The following is a 16,813-nucleotide window of genomic DNA, read 5'->3' as shown; positions in this document are numbered from 1 at the left end:
ACAATATTTTTTTCTTTGACATGCTATTGAAATATTTAATATAGCATGAACAAGGAGCTAATTTAGGTGTTCTGCTCTTTTGATCACCTGACTCTCTTGGATTAGATACCTTGGTAGAATTTCTCCTGATGTATTCCCAAAAATGAGTGAGCACAATCAAGCTCTTTGAACCAATGAAAAGGCTATTATTGTGTATGGAATTGTTTTCCTCCAGTGAAGTTTATCGATTCATTACTGAATATATACTCTGGATATTCTTGCCCAATAATATATATTTGTGAACAAACATGATGAGCAAATACGTTGGATGATTATGATAAAAGGGAAATCTATTACAATTTTATTTTGAATTTGGTGGAAAAAATGCCTGAATACTGTGAAATAACTGTTGAAAATATTCATTCATTTGAACAATGTTGCACTGTACCAGAGATCTTCCGTTTGCTCCTCTCGATGTCCCTCTAAGGTTCAGTAATTGCTTGTGGCTATGCCATTGGGGTCTGTTGCTCTATAGCTTCTGGGGGATGGGGGCCAGCCAATGGGGAGCACATGCAGGAAATGAGAGTTAGATAGGAAAGTAAGGCTGAAGTAATCATTCCCTTGACTTCTGTGAAGGGTCGCTACAAACTGGGTGCTTTCATCTAAAGTGTGGCTCTGACTCAGCTTCCTCTCCCTAGGTACAAATAATTATTGCTGTCTCCTAATCTGTTCAGGCTTGAGATATCAAAGGTGTCCATTCTTAGTAACCCAATGGCACTGCAGTGTCCATTGAGGTTTATCTATATTTTGTATTCTGTGTGTTTGTGTCTGTGGAGACAGAGAGAAATGTACAAGGAGAAAGAGACAGAGAGAGAGGGAAATATATAGGGAGAGAGACAGAAACATAGAAATAGAAGAAGAAATAGACTGGGGGAGACAAAGGGACATGGAGAATTGTCAGAAATCAAAGCACTAGCTTCATGACTTCAGATAATAGAGATAGGATCATAAACAAGGTAGACCAGGAAAGGAAGAAAATCTGATCAAAACCAGTGGCTCCTGAGCTAGCTTAAAACAGTAACAATAAAGAGGCATGAGCCAGGGACAGGACCTGGAAGGAAAATAGATGGATTAGAGGATAGTAATTTTTGATTCCTGCTTCTGTTTCCTCATTTTGGTACTGGGTGTCCTCAACACCAGACCCCACTCCCCTCACTCCCCTCCACCTCCAGGAACACAAGACTTGTCCTTCAATGAGCTCTTGTTCCAAGGAGCAGCCTGGGCAAATTACATGCTTGTCATTTTCCCACTTTCTCAAATTGAGTTATTTATCCCACCAATATATGTCAATATCATAACTTTTTTACTTTAATTTCCAAATTTAAGAACATACTGCTGCAGTTTTGCCTGTAATTAAAATTCTCTTAATGTGCTAGTGTTTAAGATGCTATCAATAAATTCAATTACCCCTAATTAACATGGTTACATTTCAACAGTAATTTTCTAAAGACCTAAATCTGGGGCCTGCCCAGTGGCACAGCGGTTAAGTGCTCACGTTCCACTTCTCGGTAGCACGCGCTTCGCAGGTTCGGATCCTGGGTATGGACATGGCACTGCTTAGCAAAAAGCCATGCTGTGGTAGGCGTCCCATGTATAAAGTAGAGGAAGATGGGCATGGATGTTAGCTTAGGGGCAGTCTTCCTCATCAAAAAGAGGCGGATTGGCAGCAGTTAGCTCAGGGTTAATCTTTCTCAAAAACAAACAAACAAATAAACAAACAAACAAAAAATAAAGACCTAAATCTGTGATGATGAAAATTTCAGGACCTGTGTGTGTGCTGTAATCAAAGTGGAAATGACCTAGGAGTACAGAGTCCTAGGTATATATTTTAAATTCTCAAGTATTTGGTAAAAGCAAATATACCTTAGCTACCATGGCCTTGGGATCACATTGACAAAATGAAGTGGCCTTTGGGGAACTTCAATTGTAAATACATAGCTAATTTCCGTGCATATTAGAATGTTTTGTTATCCTTTAAATCATCTACCTGTTCCCTTAATATCCATGTCTAACCTTATGGGTCTCTGCCCAGAGATGATTCAGCATTAAGAGAGAGTAATTCTCCATTTGCAAACATTTTTTCAGGTACTTTTTGCTAAATAGTTAATCTGAAGTGAAGATCTTGAAAGAACATCCTTAGGTCAGTGGGAATTGCTGAGTAACGGATGACAAAATAGGATCTGGGAGAAAGGGAGAAACTACTGATTGGGAGGTTACAAAAGCTTAATTCAATTTGGATTAGGCTCTATCAGTCCTACTATGCAAATTAGTCATTTCTACTCTGCAAAAATTTTATACATATTATGCAAATTTGTAAGAAAAAATTTGTGTAAGGGCCAACAATTTGTGAAACTTAAAAAAAACAAAAAAAGCAATAGGAAAATTACCAGTGAAGAAATTTGAAGTTATGTGATATCCAGAATAAAGACATCCATAACCCATAATAATACGGTGACTATTGAGAATAGGCCTTTCTATGACCTATGAAGCTGAAAGTTACGTAACTAGAGAACAGATGTAGAATCAGGTTGAAAAATACTTCAGGTAAAAAATATTTAAGAGAAGAAACAGATACAATAGTAAATAGTGATGCTGAGGATATAAAGTCTAGTCAGTTCAGGAGCAATTAAAATCACTGTACACAATAAGTACTTAATAAATATTGGTTGGATGTGTTGAGAAACGCCATGAGAACCTGTAACATTCAAATGATAATCCTTGTGGTCCCATTATGGGAAAACCAACGGTCGTATTTGAGAAAACCTATTTTCATATCTGGCTTGGATCCTTATCATTTGGAATTGTCAGTGCCAGTGGCTAGTCTATATCTTGCATGAATTGGGGGAGATTCCATCATCTATTATTCCAAGAAAATGACGGTTCTCTTGCTTCTTTTGTCTATTAGAGGACATGTGGCTCCAAAAGAGTTCACCTTGTTCCCAAAAGCCTGCCCTATTTTGGGTGATGCCTATCTGAATTTCTTGCTTCTTGACTCAAAGAGAGGAGTCAAGAAGTGCTGGTAGAAAACAAACCTTTATTTACCCTTTATTCATGTACCCTTTATTGTACATCTATTTATCACGTTCCTTGCCCTAAAAGCACTATCTAAATATCTATCTATATATCTAAATATACACACACTCTCCTCCCCCTTACTTTTTCTCACATGCGTGCACACACACACACACACACACACACACTTTGCTGCTCACCATAAATCAATGCATGACTCAAAAGTGTCATGATTTGTCTAAAGTTACCTACAAGTGAATATGGAGCTAAGAGTTGAATTCAGGTTCACCCATAGCACATTAGTAATAGGGAAATTAGGATACAAATCACATATTCTTAATCTACTACAGTATTACTTTCATTTTAATAAGCTATTTTTCTAATATGTTTAGCAGTGTCTGCCACTTTCTGATTGTCACTTTTGTTAATCTCTGTCATTATACATAGGTACTATTATCACATTCCACATTAAAAAAATTTTAAAAATAGATTCATGTGCTTGTATCTGGAGAAAGCTGAAAAGAAAAAATAGGGATTTGTGGAGAGAATTCAGGCAGAATATTGACATTAAGCAATTAGAAAGACAAATGGACCAAATGTCTGGGTCTACACACTAGAAGAAAAGAAAAGCATAGATAAGTAACCAGCTCAGTGTAAAACTGTGAGACTACTAGTCGAACTGAAAGGACACTCCATGTCTCTGTAGCTGGTTCTTACAGCTGAAGAACACACACATATTCCTGGCAATAAATGCTTTATCATACATTTCCCTTCCTTTAAAAGTTCAATATTTTTAACTTCCAATGGGTTTCAGAAATGTACTTCTTAATATAAATCAACGTTTTGACTGGAAAAATCTGCAAAATGCTTTTCTCGCTGCACTGAAGATGATTTCATTTATAAAATAAATGACATGCCATCAATAAAGAGGGCTGAGCTGACAAAGACAGGCCTCACTCCCAGTACAAAAACATACGTAACTGCTTTATTGCACAATTCATCAAAAGGAATTGATTTTAATTTCTCTCTCCAATTACTGCCTTCTATCATGCTTCATTGAATCTCCTTTTCCTTTCCCTTAACTACATTTTGGGCAGTCTCCATTGCTTTGTGTTCATGTTCGAGTATGTAAGAGGTCTAGTCAAGTTTAAAAATCTACTCCATGTTCAATTAATATTAATATTAATATTCAATTAATATTAGCTTTTCTCTCTCTCATCAGCAGTGGCCAGGCTTTAGCAGGAGGGACTTGGGGGAGGAAAGGTAGAGAGTTTTTCTTTCCTGAGATGACTCCCCCTCCAACTCCTTGCCTTCCTTCTCGCTTTTCTGGTGGCCACTCCTCTGGCTGTTCATGTGGGAAGGAGGAGTAGATCTGAGAGGCAAGTATTTTTGCAAATTCATTTGTCCACTATTGTGGACCCTTATTTGCTGCTGTTTCTCTTTTGGTTAAGACAAGCTTGGTATCTGTGTTTCCTGTGAGACAGGGAACAGAAAGTTGTTTATCACATGAATGACATATGCAAATACTTCAGGGCACCCTACAGGCAAAGGACCCTCCACACAGTTTCCTGATGTAAGAAATGTATTCTAGCATGCCCTCTTCAGCTCCACACCTGTCTACACCACAGCAGCTTTGCTCGGCAGCCAGCCTCCTGAGTGGCGGATCATAAGTGATTCCAAAGTGGACCCTCTTCACAGGGTCTACTTGACCGCTGGGAGATTTCCTCCTCCTTAGCATTCTAAGCAAGAGTAAGGCTAGCTGTTCCATGGCTTTCTCATATCTACATTCTCCTTTCCAATGATTCTCTTTTTTTCCAAGTTCAAATAATAAGCTTAGAGGATAGATCAGTCAGTAGGATGCATAAGCTAATATCCAATCAGGGAAAGAGATGCCAGTCTACACAATTGCTTCAGTCCTTTTTTATAATACAGGATAATTATTGTCTATTTGTTCCCAGTTGTAGGTTCTAGTAACCAATTGTGGTATAATAAGGAAAATCCCACTCAATAGGACACAAAACATAAAAGCAACATAAAATCATATTTTAAATAAATAAAAGAAACCCATTGATTCTATAAACCAAAAGGGAGCCGATTTATATGTGTATGTTAAACCTTTATGGTCTGTGGAGATATGATTAGTAACTTGCATACAAGTTTTAAACACTACCTGGAAGAGAAGATGTAGCATTAGCCAAGCAGAAGCAGGCAGCCAGAGCAAAGCCTGCTGTGCTCAAACACTAGAAAACTGACTGTTTGATCCACACTTGAAGTCATGGGAGGAAAGATAGTCATGAGAAATAGAAAATCCAAGCCTGAATTACTCATGAATTCCATTTCTATTCTGGAGTAGGCACCCAACACCAAAATAAAACAATGACCTATGACATGCCCAAACTCAGTTGCTATCTTAGAATAATGTAAGCCAGAGCAGTAAACTGATTTTGAAGGAATGCTTCTAGAATCAAGGCATATGGAACTCTCTACATGGGGGAACAAAAAAAGGCATAGTCCCTCAAAGATGAGCTCAAAAATAAAAACGTCACATCATAAGGAAATAAACTAACTTGAGGGAGAGTTGACTACTGTAAAAAGGAGATTCAGCACTTTCAGAAAATAAATATAATAAAAAACCTAAAGATGAAACTATTAAATATATTCATACATGAAAAAGACATAGAATCATAAGTACTTTTTTATTCATTCATGGATAACATTAAAATATTTGAATAACTCAATATAACTTTTAAAATGAAAAATATGGTAATTAAAAAAATTTAAAATAGCTTTTAAAATATATAGAGTTATACAATAGATTTGAGGTAATAAACCATATTGGTGGTCTAGTGGTTAAGATTCAATGCTCTCACCGCCATGGTTCTTGTTTTCAGGTCAGGAACCCACACCACTCATCTGTTGGTTGTCACACTGTGGTGGTTGTGTGTTGCTGTGTTGCTGAAAGCTATGCCACTGTTATTTCGAATACCAGCAGGGTCACCCATGGTGGACAGATTTCAATGGAGCTTCCAGACTAAGACAGACTAAGAAGAAGGACATGGCTACCCACTTATGAAAAAATTGGCCGCGAAGACCCTATGAATAGCAACAGAGCACTGTCTAATATAGCACAAGAAGGTGAGAGGATGGTGCAAAAAGACCAGGCAGGGTTCTGCTCTGCTGTACACAGGGTCATTAGGAGTTGGAACCAACTCGAGGGCAGTAACAACAAAAAATAAACCAGGTAATGTAGTACAGCGATTTTTAAAGGTAGAAAAATAGAAAAGATGTTAAAAGTGTTAAGGACATAATAAGAAAATCCAGAGGAAAAATGGAGAGAAAGACGTGTAAGCAAAATTGTAAGAAATAGTATTGAACGTTTTATAGGTTTAGAGAGAATACTGAATCCTTACATTGGCTGTGAACCAATCTCCAAACATTATAAAAATCCAGTCCTTACCCATATACATTATAGAGAATGCAGAATATTAAATTTAGAGAAAATCAAACGAACTTCGATAGATTGACAGAAGAGTTTTCATTAACAAGAATAGATGCCTGAAGACAAGTGATTAACATGTTAGAATAGCTGAGGGAAAATCTAGCTGTCATTAGACTTCTGTGTCCATCTAGATTATCATACAACAATTAGAAAAAATAAAGAGCTTTCAGATTATACTCAGAATTTCCTTTAAAAAAACTACTAAAAGATAAATTTCACAGAAAACAAAAGGAAGAAGTCACGTGCAGGAAAAAGGAATGGTAAGTTAAGGAATTAATAAATATATTAGCTTATTTATTATTCATTTCCTGAAAAATTAATGATTAATTTTGGAGAATTTAAAAATTAATGAGGTCAGAGAGAACACACTACGCAAAAAATAACACTAAATACCAAAGGAGAAGATCTGAGATAAAATATTTTATGGTTCAGAAGGTGATAAGTATATTGATTCATTTTCATTTTATCATAGGCAAATATGCACATTAGTAATTTATAAGGAACATGTAAAAATTGAAATATAGTGTTTTTAAAAAGAAGAATAATAAAGAAAACCTGTGCATCCAGAGGAAGGTAAGATCAGAAAAAAATACAAACCAAAATGTTAGACAAAGAAAATACAAAATAACATGGAAAAAGTCGAAATATATCAGAAATAACAACACACATAAGTGACTTGAACTTGCCTTTTAATAAACAGTCACAGGTTGAATTTTTAAACATGGTGCTGACCGACATATTAGGAGATATTTAAGGACCCCCAAAATGAATGATATTTATTGAGGTTAGTAAGTAGGGTACAGTGGAAACAAAGGGAAAAGATTAGATGCATAGTTGTACTAAATGTTTGAATGTTTGAATTAAAGATATCAGACTAGAAGAGTTTCCAAAGATGACCGTATTCAGATATGGTCATGGAAACTGAAGAATCCAAGGATCAAAGAACTCAAAAGGCTAAGACATGAGGGTATTTGTCTACGTGGAGCTTTGAATTCACCAAGTTTGATATCAACTATTTGGCTAGTGAGGCAGACTTTATCTTTAGGTTGTGAAGCAATCATTTAAGTGAACCAGAATATCAATAAAGAAAAAGAAGATGGCCAGATGCCATGAGTCTTAAGTAGGAACAATTGGAAGCTATTGAAGCATGAGGTGACATTATCTTTGTTTTGAAAAGCTTATGCTGGCTTTGGCTGAGAGCAAATGCAGAGTGGCTTCTGCAGGATTGTGAAGATATAGAGGAGATTGTTAACTACTTTAGGAAGTGATTGCTGCCATAAAACCATAAAAGTTAATTTATGCAATACTGAGTCTAAGTTAAAAGAGGAGAGATGTTTTGTTTGTAGATTATCTCAAGCTGAAGGACCACCCTATGCCCTATCTGTATATCACAAGTAATCTGTTCTATTGACTGCAGACTAGAGCATAAGCTGGTGTGTAACAAAAAATGAAGTCAATAGTAAAAAAGCAAGATCAGTTGGGGCTCTTGTAATTTGGAGGCAATAATAAAAGTACAGGTATGCACTAGAACTATTCTAATTTTAGTGGATTAAAAAATGTAAATCTTTCTCCATATATGTCTTCATATATTTTCTCTTCTCTGCAGACCTCAAAAATTACTTGTTATATATAACTGATCATTTCTACTCCTATCACATTGGATTTATCTTAACTTTCACATGCAGAATTCATGAGGCATATAAATCTTCTAAATAATTCATGCATGGAGCACAGCATAACATATATGAGGCATACGAGTGTTTTCAAGTCCAAAAATTACTCTACACCACTGATTTTGGAGACATTAACAGATTACTTTTATTTTCCTTCTAAAGCACGGACTTCAATTTATATGTCCCTATGCTTCATAACTGCTTCATTTAATTCAATGATGTTTACTCTGTCAAACATACAACGGCCTCATTTGATCTGTCAAGGAAAAAGAAACGTTTATACTGATATATGTTACCTTTTATGTGAATTCTTTGGTGATAGGATTTCAATAGTGGGAGAAGCAGTAGAATCAATAAAGGGAAGAAAAAATATTCCTTTAGTGAACATTACTAAGAAATGGTACAAACATATATCATAAAGTGGAACTTACACTTCATGTCCTGCACTCCTGCCCTATGGAGGTGACTGCACTACTGATATAATAAATTGTTGATTGAAGAGGTCAGAAAACTTGAGAAAACCTCCAAAATCTATTTGCCACGGATTAGCAAAATGATGAGAGAGTATGATATGACACTCTTAGGCTGATGTGTAAAACTTCATAACAATAAGCCAATATTCTTGAATCATCCCAAAGAATTTTTAATCTGCTTTTAGAATAGTATCATGGACAATTAATGGTGGAGACGTTGGGATTTTGCAGATCTATCATGTTTATAAAGAAAGTGCCATCCATGGGTATAAGGAAAAAAACTCTCAAATCAACAATCTCTCTTTGTGATGAATATATCGGCTGCTATTTTCCTCCCACTGAAAACAAAAGAAGAATCAGGGTTATGAAAATTCCCAAAGTAGAATAAAAGGAACAACAGGAAAGCCTACAGAAGTAACTAACAATACACTTGAGTTCCCAAGATGGAAAATGATTGAGTATCAGTTGTTTGACTTCTTTGCAATTGATATTTTTCAATCACTACCTAATATACTCAAACCAAAAGGAAGATTCAGAGAATTGTTTCTTCAAATATTTCCATCACTGATAGAAAAAAGAAACTTGAAAAAAAAATGAGAGCATAAAAACAATAACAGAATAGAAATAATTCAATATGATCTTGTAGGAAAAAATGATGGCAATACAAAGGATAATTAAAAAAAAACTAGTATAGAAGAACACTAGAAAAATCAACCAGTGATAGACTACATCGTTTGGAAACTGAAAAAAGCACAGAAAAAGGTGACATTTATTTTTTTTCCATCATCTCAATCATGTATCATTATGTTTTAATCAACATGTAATTAACACTGCTCATGTAAATATGCCATTTAGTAACTTATTCACCAAAAATGTTTTTTAAAACCTAGAGGAAAGCTAATAAAATACTTATAAAAATTAAAAATTAGTTAGATTTAAAACCATTCACCCCTTTCTACCTAAGAGCTGGCTGAAAAGAAAATAGGCTGAGTTGCCATTCTTTCCTTACAGACTGAGATGCATTGCTGTAACTTTCTTGTGAGGAAATTAAAATTACATGACATGGCAGAATCGTTGTAGCCAGAATATATGTCTTTTTTTATTATTATTGAGGAAGATTAGCCCTGAGCTAACTACTGCCAATCCGCCTCTTTTTGCTGAGGAAGACTGGCCCTGAGCTAACATCCATGCCCATCTTGCTCTACTCTATACCTGGGACGCCTACCACAGCATGACTTTTGCCAAGCGGTGCCATGTCCGCACCCGGAATCCAAACCGGTGAACCCCTGGCCTCCGAGAAACAGAACATGCGAATTTAAGCGCTGCGCCACCAGCCTGGCCCCCAGAGTACATGTCTTTTGATTATTTTTTTGTCATATGCTACATTTTGTTAAATAAATTTGCCAAAGAAATAGCATTTTGTTGACCCAGACTACATTAACTTGTATGTACACATATAAATTAATTTTATATATATAGGAGTGTTTATTTAGTATGTATATAATATATGCACATATAAAACATGTTCCAGCCTCTTTCTTCATCTGTTTATTTAATTAGGTCTTTTTCCTCCTTACTTTGTTTAGGCTATTGGAGGTTCACAGGGAGTTAAAAAATGATTCACATTTTATAGCACAGGAATTAACATGGCTTCTGTACCAAAAGTTTATTCGAAACAAATACCATATTTGGAGGCAAAATGTTTGAAGGTTTTATTATAGCGGTCTAGCAATTTATTGAGTTTTTAATGGGAGAATTGTTCAGTGGAGTAAATTAAAATTGGAAGTTGAAGCTGAAAATATTCACAAAGGGAATCAGCATACAATTCTAAATTGCCAATAGGTTGGTTTCATATTTTAGCACTCGGTCATCACAGCGGACTCGGACTCCTCAACACAGACGCTCAGCAGGAGCACTGCTATAAGGACTCTGAAGCAGAGCGCTTGCAGTATTTTACAGTTTCATCTTCAACCTGTTCACCAGATATAAATGCCATCTTACGTTTCAAGGAGTTTTACTAATAATACAAACGGAATGTTTCAAGATACTTTGGCTTTCCTAATTACAGGTTTTAATAAAAGCCATAATAACTTAATAGCCTCAAGGTACAATTATTAAAAAGTGATATACCTTATCAAGAAAATATGAATGCTCTCTGATGAAGTTAGAAGTTAAATTTAGAGGAGTATGGACATTTAGTCAATTATAACTAACATTTTAATTAAATTAGTTGATTGAGGCATGAGTTGTAAAAGTTTACTAGGTAGCATGTTTTTCTATTTTAAAAATATTTTCTAATAGAAATGAGTAGCCCTATTGTGTCATTTTGGAGTAATTATTTGTATACTCATACACATTTGATAAAGATTAAGGGTATCGGCTTTGGAAGTAGACAGCTTGCTCTGGAATCCCACCGGTCACAATCACTGTGATTACTGCCCAGAGAACCACTGGCAAGTTATACAACTTCTCTGTGCTTCAGATTCCTCATTCATAAAATGGAGATAAAAATGCACCTTATATGGCCTAAGTAAGTTACTTCACACAATGCCTGGAACAATAAGTGTTAGCTATTAGTTATTATTTATCTATTATTATTATTATTGATGTTTCTCATTCAAGAAAATAAAAGGAAACTATGGTTATAAAATGTATGCTATTACAAGTTGTTTTTAAGCAGATTTTCAAGCTGCTTAAAGAGTGCTGATAATTCATGTGCTCATTGTCATGATTCCCTTTCTTCAAAGGAAGAAAAAACTTTTAAAAGAAACAAGTAAAATAGAATATTTTATTTAAATGGTGATATTCGGTTGATAGTTTTCTCTGTTCTAATTCACTATTTCCCAGACAGCACATGAAAGTACATCTTCATTTTCAATGCTAGAGCTCAATAAGCAATGATCGCTAAATAAGAGCTATACTTAAAAAAAATATATTTTCCACATAAATGAATGCTTATAAATCTCTCTCAGCTTTCCATACCTAAGACAAAAACTAGTTGTAGAAGCTCATGACATGCATACTGCAAGAATAAACTGAAGCCAAAACAGTGCTATATCTGTGAGATTCTTCTCTAAATTTTACAATACCATCACTTCCCTTATTCTCACTTCTGTATATTTTCCAGTAAATTCTACTTGGCTTCCTTCTGATGCAGTTGAAAGTTACAGAGGTCTACTCAGTGATTTGGCATCACCTGTGCTCTCGGAAACCACAGAATGCAATGCAGAGGAGGCGATTCAGGCTCCCATTCTTTCAAGGCAAAAGAGATTAGAGTTGTATTTGGTGTGAGTTTGCTATAGTTTGAGAGCTATGCAGTTGACTGGACTGAGCAAAAAGATGCACCCCTCTGCACTTGGATAGCAAAATATTTGTAAGGTATTTCTGTATTGGTTCTCTCAATAACTGTTGAAATATTTGACTTGATTTAAAAAATACTTTTCTCAATTCATTGTAAATTCTTTTATCAGAGAGTGACATATTATATTCCATATGTTGCTAATTGGTTACGCAACCTATAAACACACTTGCTTGACTAGCCATTATTATATGGATCCCCCAATACTGGATAACTTGCCCTAGGAACAGCAAATTCTTCCATACAGAACCATGATTCTGCTTACAGATATAATTCAACAAAATCATGCTCCAACATCTGAAGGGAAAAATTCTTTTACCTGGAGGAAAAAAATCAAACAAAAAACCCAAAACATTTCCTTGTAATGATGCAAACAGATTTGTTCAAAAGTCCAGATAGTAATTGCAACCAATTTCTAACAGATCCTGTTGTTTTTATCACTGCACCAAGATGCATTTGTTTCAGTGTAGCTAAAGCATTTTGCCTCCTCAGTACAATAATCTTTATGGCTCATGTAGTAATGGCAGATTCTACAAATGAAGGTCAGCTTTATTATTTTATAGAAATGTGTATATTTTTGCATATGTGTGTCTGCATGTTTTATAAAAAGGGATAAATCATTCTAGAAAGCCAAATTAACCTTTTACCTCTGCCTTATTCTAGTGGTGTTTTGTTTTCTTGGTGGTATTCTGAAAGGTATTGTCTTCAAAGAACCAAGGCCTCATGCTAATTTTAAGTGAATTGATCAAATTTAGGGAAGTTCTCCAATATCCTTTTTTAAACTAAATTTATATTATATTATATTATTTATTTTTATATTTTTTCTAATTGTGGAATACAGAGACAAAAATAAAGCAGAAGTTCTGATTTCAATTAGGATGTAAAAGGCTGCAAAATATCATTGTTCTTGTAGTAAAAATGAAAATAGCCAGGTGTTCTAAAAAACATGAAGCTGTGGATGATGGAAATATTCTATATGTAGACTGTGTTGTGGTTACACAGCTGTCCACACTTGTCGAAACTCATTGACCTGTACATCTAGAAAGGGTGAATGTAATTGTACTTAAATTACACAGTCATGCGCCTCTCAGTGATGGGGGATATGTTCTGAGAAATTCCTTGTTAGGCGAATATCGAGTGTACTTACACAAACCTTGATGGTATAGCCTACCACACACCTAGGCTACATGGTTCTAATCTTATGGGATCATTGTGGTATATGCAGTCTGTCTTTGACCAAAACATTGTAATGGGGGCACAAACCATACTTCAATAAACCTCAATTAAGTAAATGAAAGAAAATAGATAGAAACCTTATGACATCTTTAGCATTTCTAATGCTATCTTATTTTAACACTTGTGAAATTATTAAACTCATCATTAATATCTCATTAGAAGTAATCACTGTGTCATTAATAGTCTATATGTATTAGTTATCTATTACTGCCTAACAACCTACCATAAACTTAATAGCTTAAAACAACAAACATTTGTTATTTCATAATTTCTGTGGTTCAGTTTTTGTCTGGGCACAGCTCAGCTGGGTCTTCTGCTGCAGAGTCTCTCACAAAAATGCAATTAAGGATTCAGGGCGGCGGGCCGGCCTGGTGGTGCAGTGGTGAAGTTGGCACATTTGGTTTCAGAGGCCCAGGGTTTGCCGGTTTGGATCCTGGGTGCAGACCTACACATCGCTCATCAAGCCATGCTGTGGTAGGCGTCCCACATATAAAGTAGAGGAAGATGGGCACAGATGTTAGCTCAGGGCCAATCTTCCTCAGCAAAAAGAGAAGGATTGGCAGTGGCCATTAGCTCAGGACTAATCTTCCTCAAAATAAAAGAGGATTCAGGGCTGAAGGCCTGACTAGGGAAGGATCCACTTCCCAGTTTCTGCTGTTGTGGTCAGGATCCAATTTCTCACGAGCCATTAGACAGAGGGCTTTAGTTCCTTGTGGCCTGTTGGCTGGAGGCAGCCCTTAGGTCCTTGCCATGTGGGCCTTCCCACTATGGTGACTTGCTTCTGTAAACTATGACAGAAGCGACACGTTTGCAATATTGTATGTATTAGCTAGAAGCAAATCACAGGCCCCACCCCCCAAGGGCATTAGTTACAGGAGGTGGAGACCAATGGGGGCTATGTTAGACACTACCTGCCATACCAAGTTAATATGAACAAAATTAATATATGTGCACTTATAATATTTAGAAATTCAGTACCTAAGCTACATGAAGATCATTGGCATATTAAATAAAAATCAAATTAAAACTATTTCATATATAACATATTTTGTTCCATATATTAATTTGTCAGAAATAAATGCTAGAAAATCAATTGTTTGCCTATGCATTCCATTACAGTCGCTGTGACATTGATGTTCTTTAAACAAATGTATTCCTTTCTATGACTCTGCTTCTGGATAGTTAACATAATTCTGTTCTGACTCAGGCGTACCATATGTTTAATTGTTTTTAATTTCCCCCACTGTTATGTTTTATTTTATCTAAAAGATTTTATATCTTAGAAAGTTACAACTTTGAAGCCAATAATATCTACCATTATATCTATATGCATGCTTGTGGTTAGGAATTTAGCATATGATCTTAATTAGTATCTGGTTAAACAAGTTGTCAAAAATTTCACTAGCTAATTTCATTAACTAATACCAATATGTGTGATAACTTAAGCCCACTATGAAACTCTAATTCAAATTTGGTCAAAAAATTTACGACATATACTTAAAGGGCCTTAGCTAAAATTTTTTTTAAATTAATATTCACTGGTTTTTGATATTTTATTTTGATTTACTCTGTCTAGAAGATACATATAAAATATAATAATTTCTAAAACCTATTTCAGAGTATATTTTAATTTCTATTTAAAATGTGTTTTATGTTCAATTTTTTAATTTATTACTTTACATGTAATACTTTTAATGTTTCAACATTAGTCTTTTTCTATCAGATGGTTATTTTTGTATTCTTTGCCACTCTATTTATATGTATTGACACCTCTAGATGTTTAATGATTCCTGACCACTGCTCCTTAATGTAGAATTTATTCCATAAAAAGATAGTGGAGTATAACACTTCTTTCCTCCAATTAAAAAAATTGTTTAATGTTTTATAGCATTTCTAGGCTTTTTTCCCCTTATTCCACTATTAAACATTTTATCCTATAAAAATGTGTTTTTATCATTTCAAAGATATTTATTGCTTTAACTGTAGAGTCTACTTCTGGAAATCTGAGAAAAAATATCTACTTCATATTACTATTTAAAACCAAGGGTTTAATTTAATATGAATGATCAGTTTCTTCCCTGTCAACCTCTTTGTCAACATATCAGGACGATGGAAGTTGTAGTGCTGAAAAGGATGTAGTGCGTTGTCTGATGCACACTGAATTTTTATTTGACTCTTGGTACTGTAAGATATTTCTTCTTTTTTTTTTTTTTAAAGATTTTATTTTTTCCTTTTTCTCCCCAAAGCCCCCCCGGTACATAGTTGTGTATTCTTCGTTGTGGGTTCTTCTAGTTGTGGCATGTGGGACGCTGCCTCAGCATGGTCTGATGAGCAGTGCCATGTCCGCGCCCAGGATTCGAACTAACGAAACACTGGGCCGCCTGCAGCGGAGCGCACGAACTTAACCACTCGGCCACGGGGCCAGCCCCCAGATATTTCTTCTTTTTAACTAGATACAATTCAAATTATACAATAGCAGGTTTTTTACTTTTGGAAAAGTGTTTCAGGATAAAACAGAATAAGGCTATTAGCTTTCTTATATACATATTTATTTTAATTTATTTCATTGGAAGACGTTTACTGATTCATTCAATCATTCATTAATGGAATATTTATTAAATACGTACTTATTAAATGAGAATATTTATTAAATGCCAGACATTGAGGATGGAACACTAAGTTCAATAAGGCCCTGCTCTTATGGAGCTTACATTCTAATGGCTGGGAAGTTAATAAAATAAATAAATACATATCTGTCAATTAATGATAAAATGCTACAAAAATAAAAAGTCAAGTGCACAGAAAGTGGGGATTTGAGAGGAGGAAGGTTAATAATGCCTACAACTTCTCTCAAGTGCTTTTAAAATGGTTATAGAATTTTAGGGTATCCAAGGGAGCTGAGAGATCATCAGATCTAAGCTCTTCATTTTACAGATGAAGATATTGCTGCCCAAAGTGGGGAGGGGAACGAATCAGCCAAGGTCTTCTTAGATCACATATTGGCAAATTTGACTTTGAAACCAAATTATGTATTCCCAAATGCAGTGCTCATTTTATGTTACTAACTTGTTCCAGAATGTTCCAAGTTTGCTCTCAAGAATTATACCTGAGGCAATTGCCAGGATCTTTTTCCTGTACTCCTCTCCCCATCCTCATATCAGAAAGAGTATTGCCCACTCTTTTTTAGATTTCTAATAGTACTTTTTTGTATAGTTCTTATAGTTCCAGTCGCATTCTTCCTTACTCTATATTTATTTATATGGACTCTTATCATGACTATAGAACACAGAAGAGTAAAGCATATTAATGTGTGTGCGCGCATGTGTGCACATGCATGTGTATATGTGCATACGTGTGTGTCCCCCACATCAAGTTTCTTAGTATAGTAGGTATAGTTGACACCTCAAACAAATTTGCTGCATTTTATAAGGCATCTTCTCAGCCAGGACTACTATAAGAAATGTTCCAAAGATAAAATAATTTACATATATATTTTGACTTTGGGTCTCCTTTGGTGCTTTCA

Source organism: Equus asinus, chromosome 9 (assembly GCF_041296235.1).
Source record: "Equus asinus isolate D_3611 breed Donkey chromosome 9, EquAss-T2T_v2, whole genome shotgun sequence".
Lineage (NCBI taxonomy): Eukaryota > Metazoa > Chordata > Mammalia > Perissodactyla > Equidae > Equus > Equus asinus.
This window is presented reverse-complemented; position numbering follows the sequence as displayed.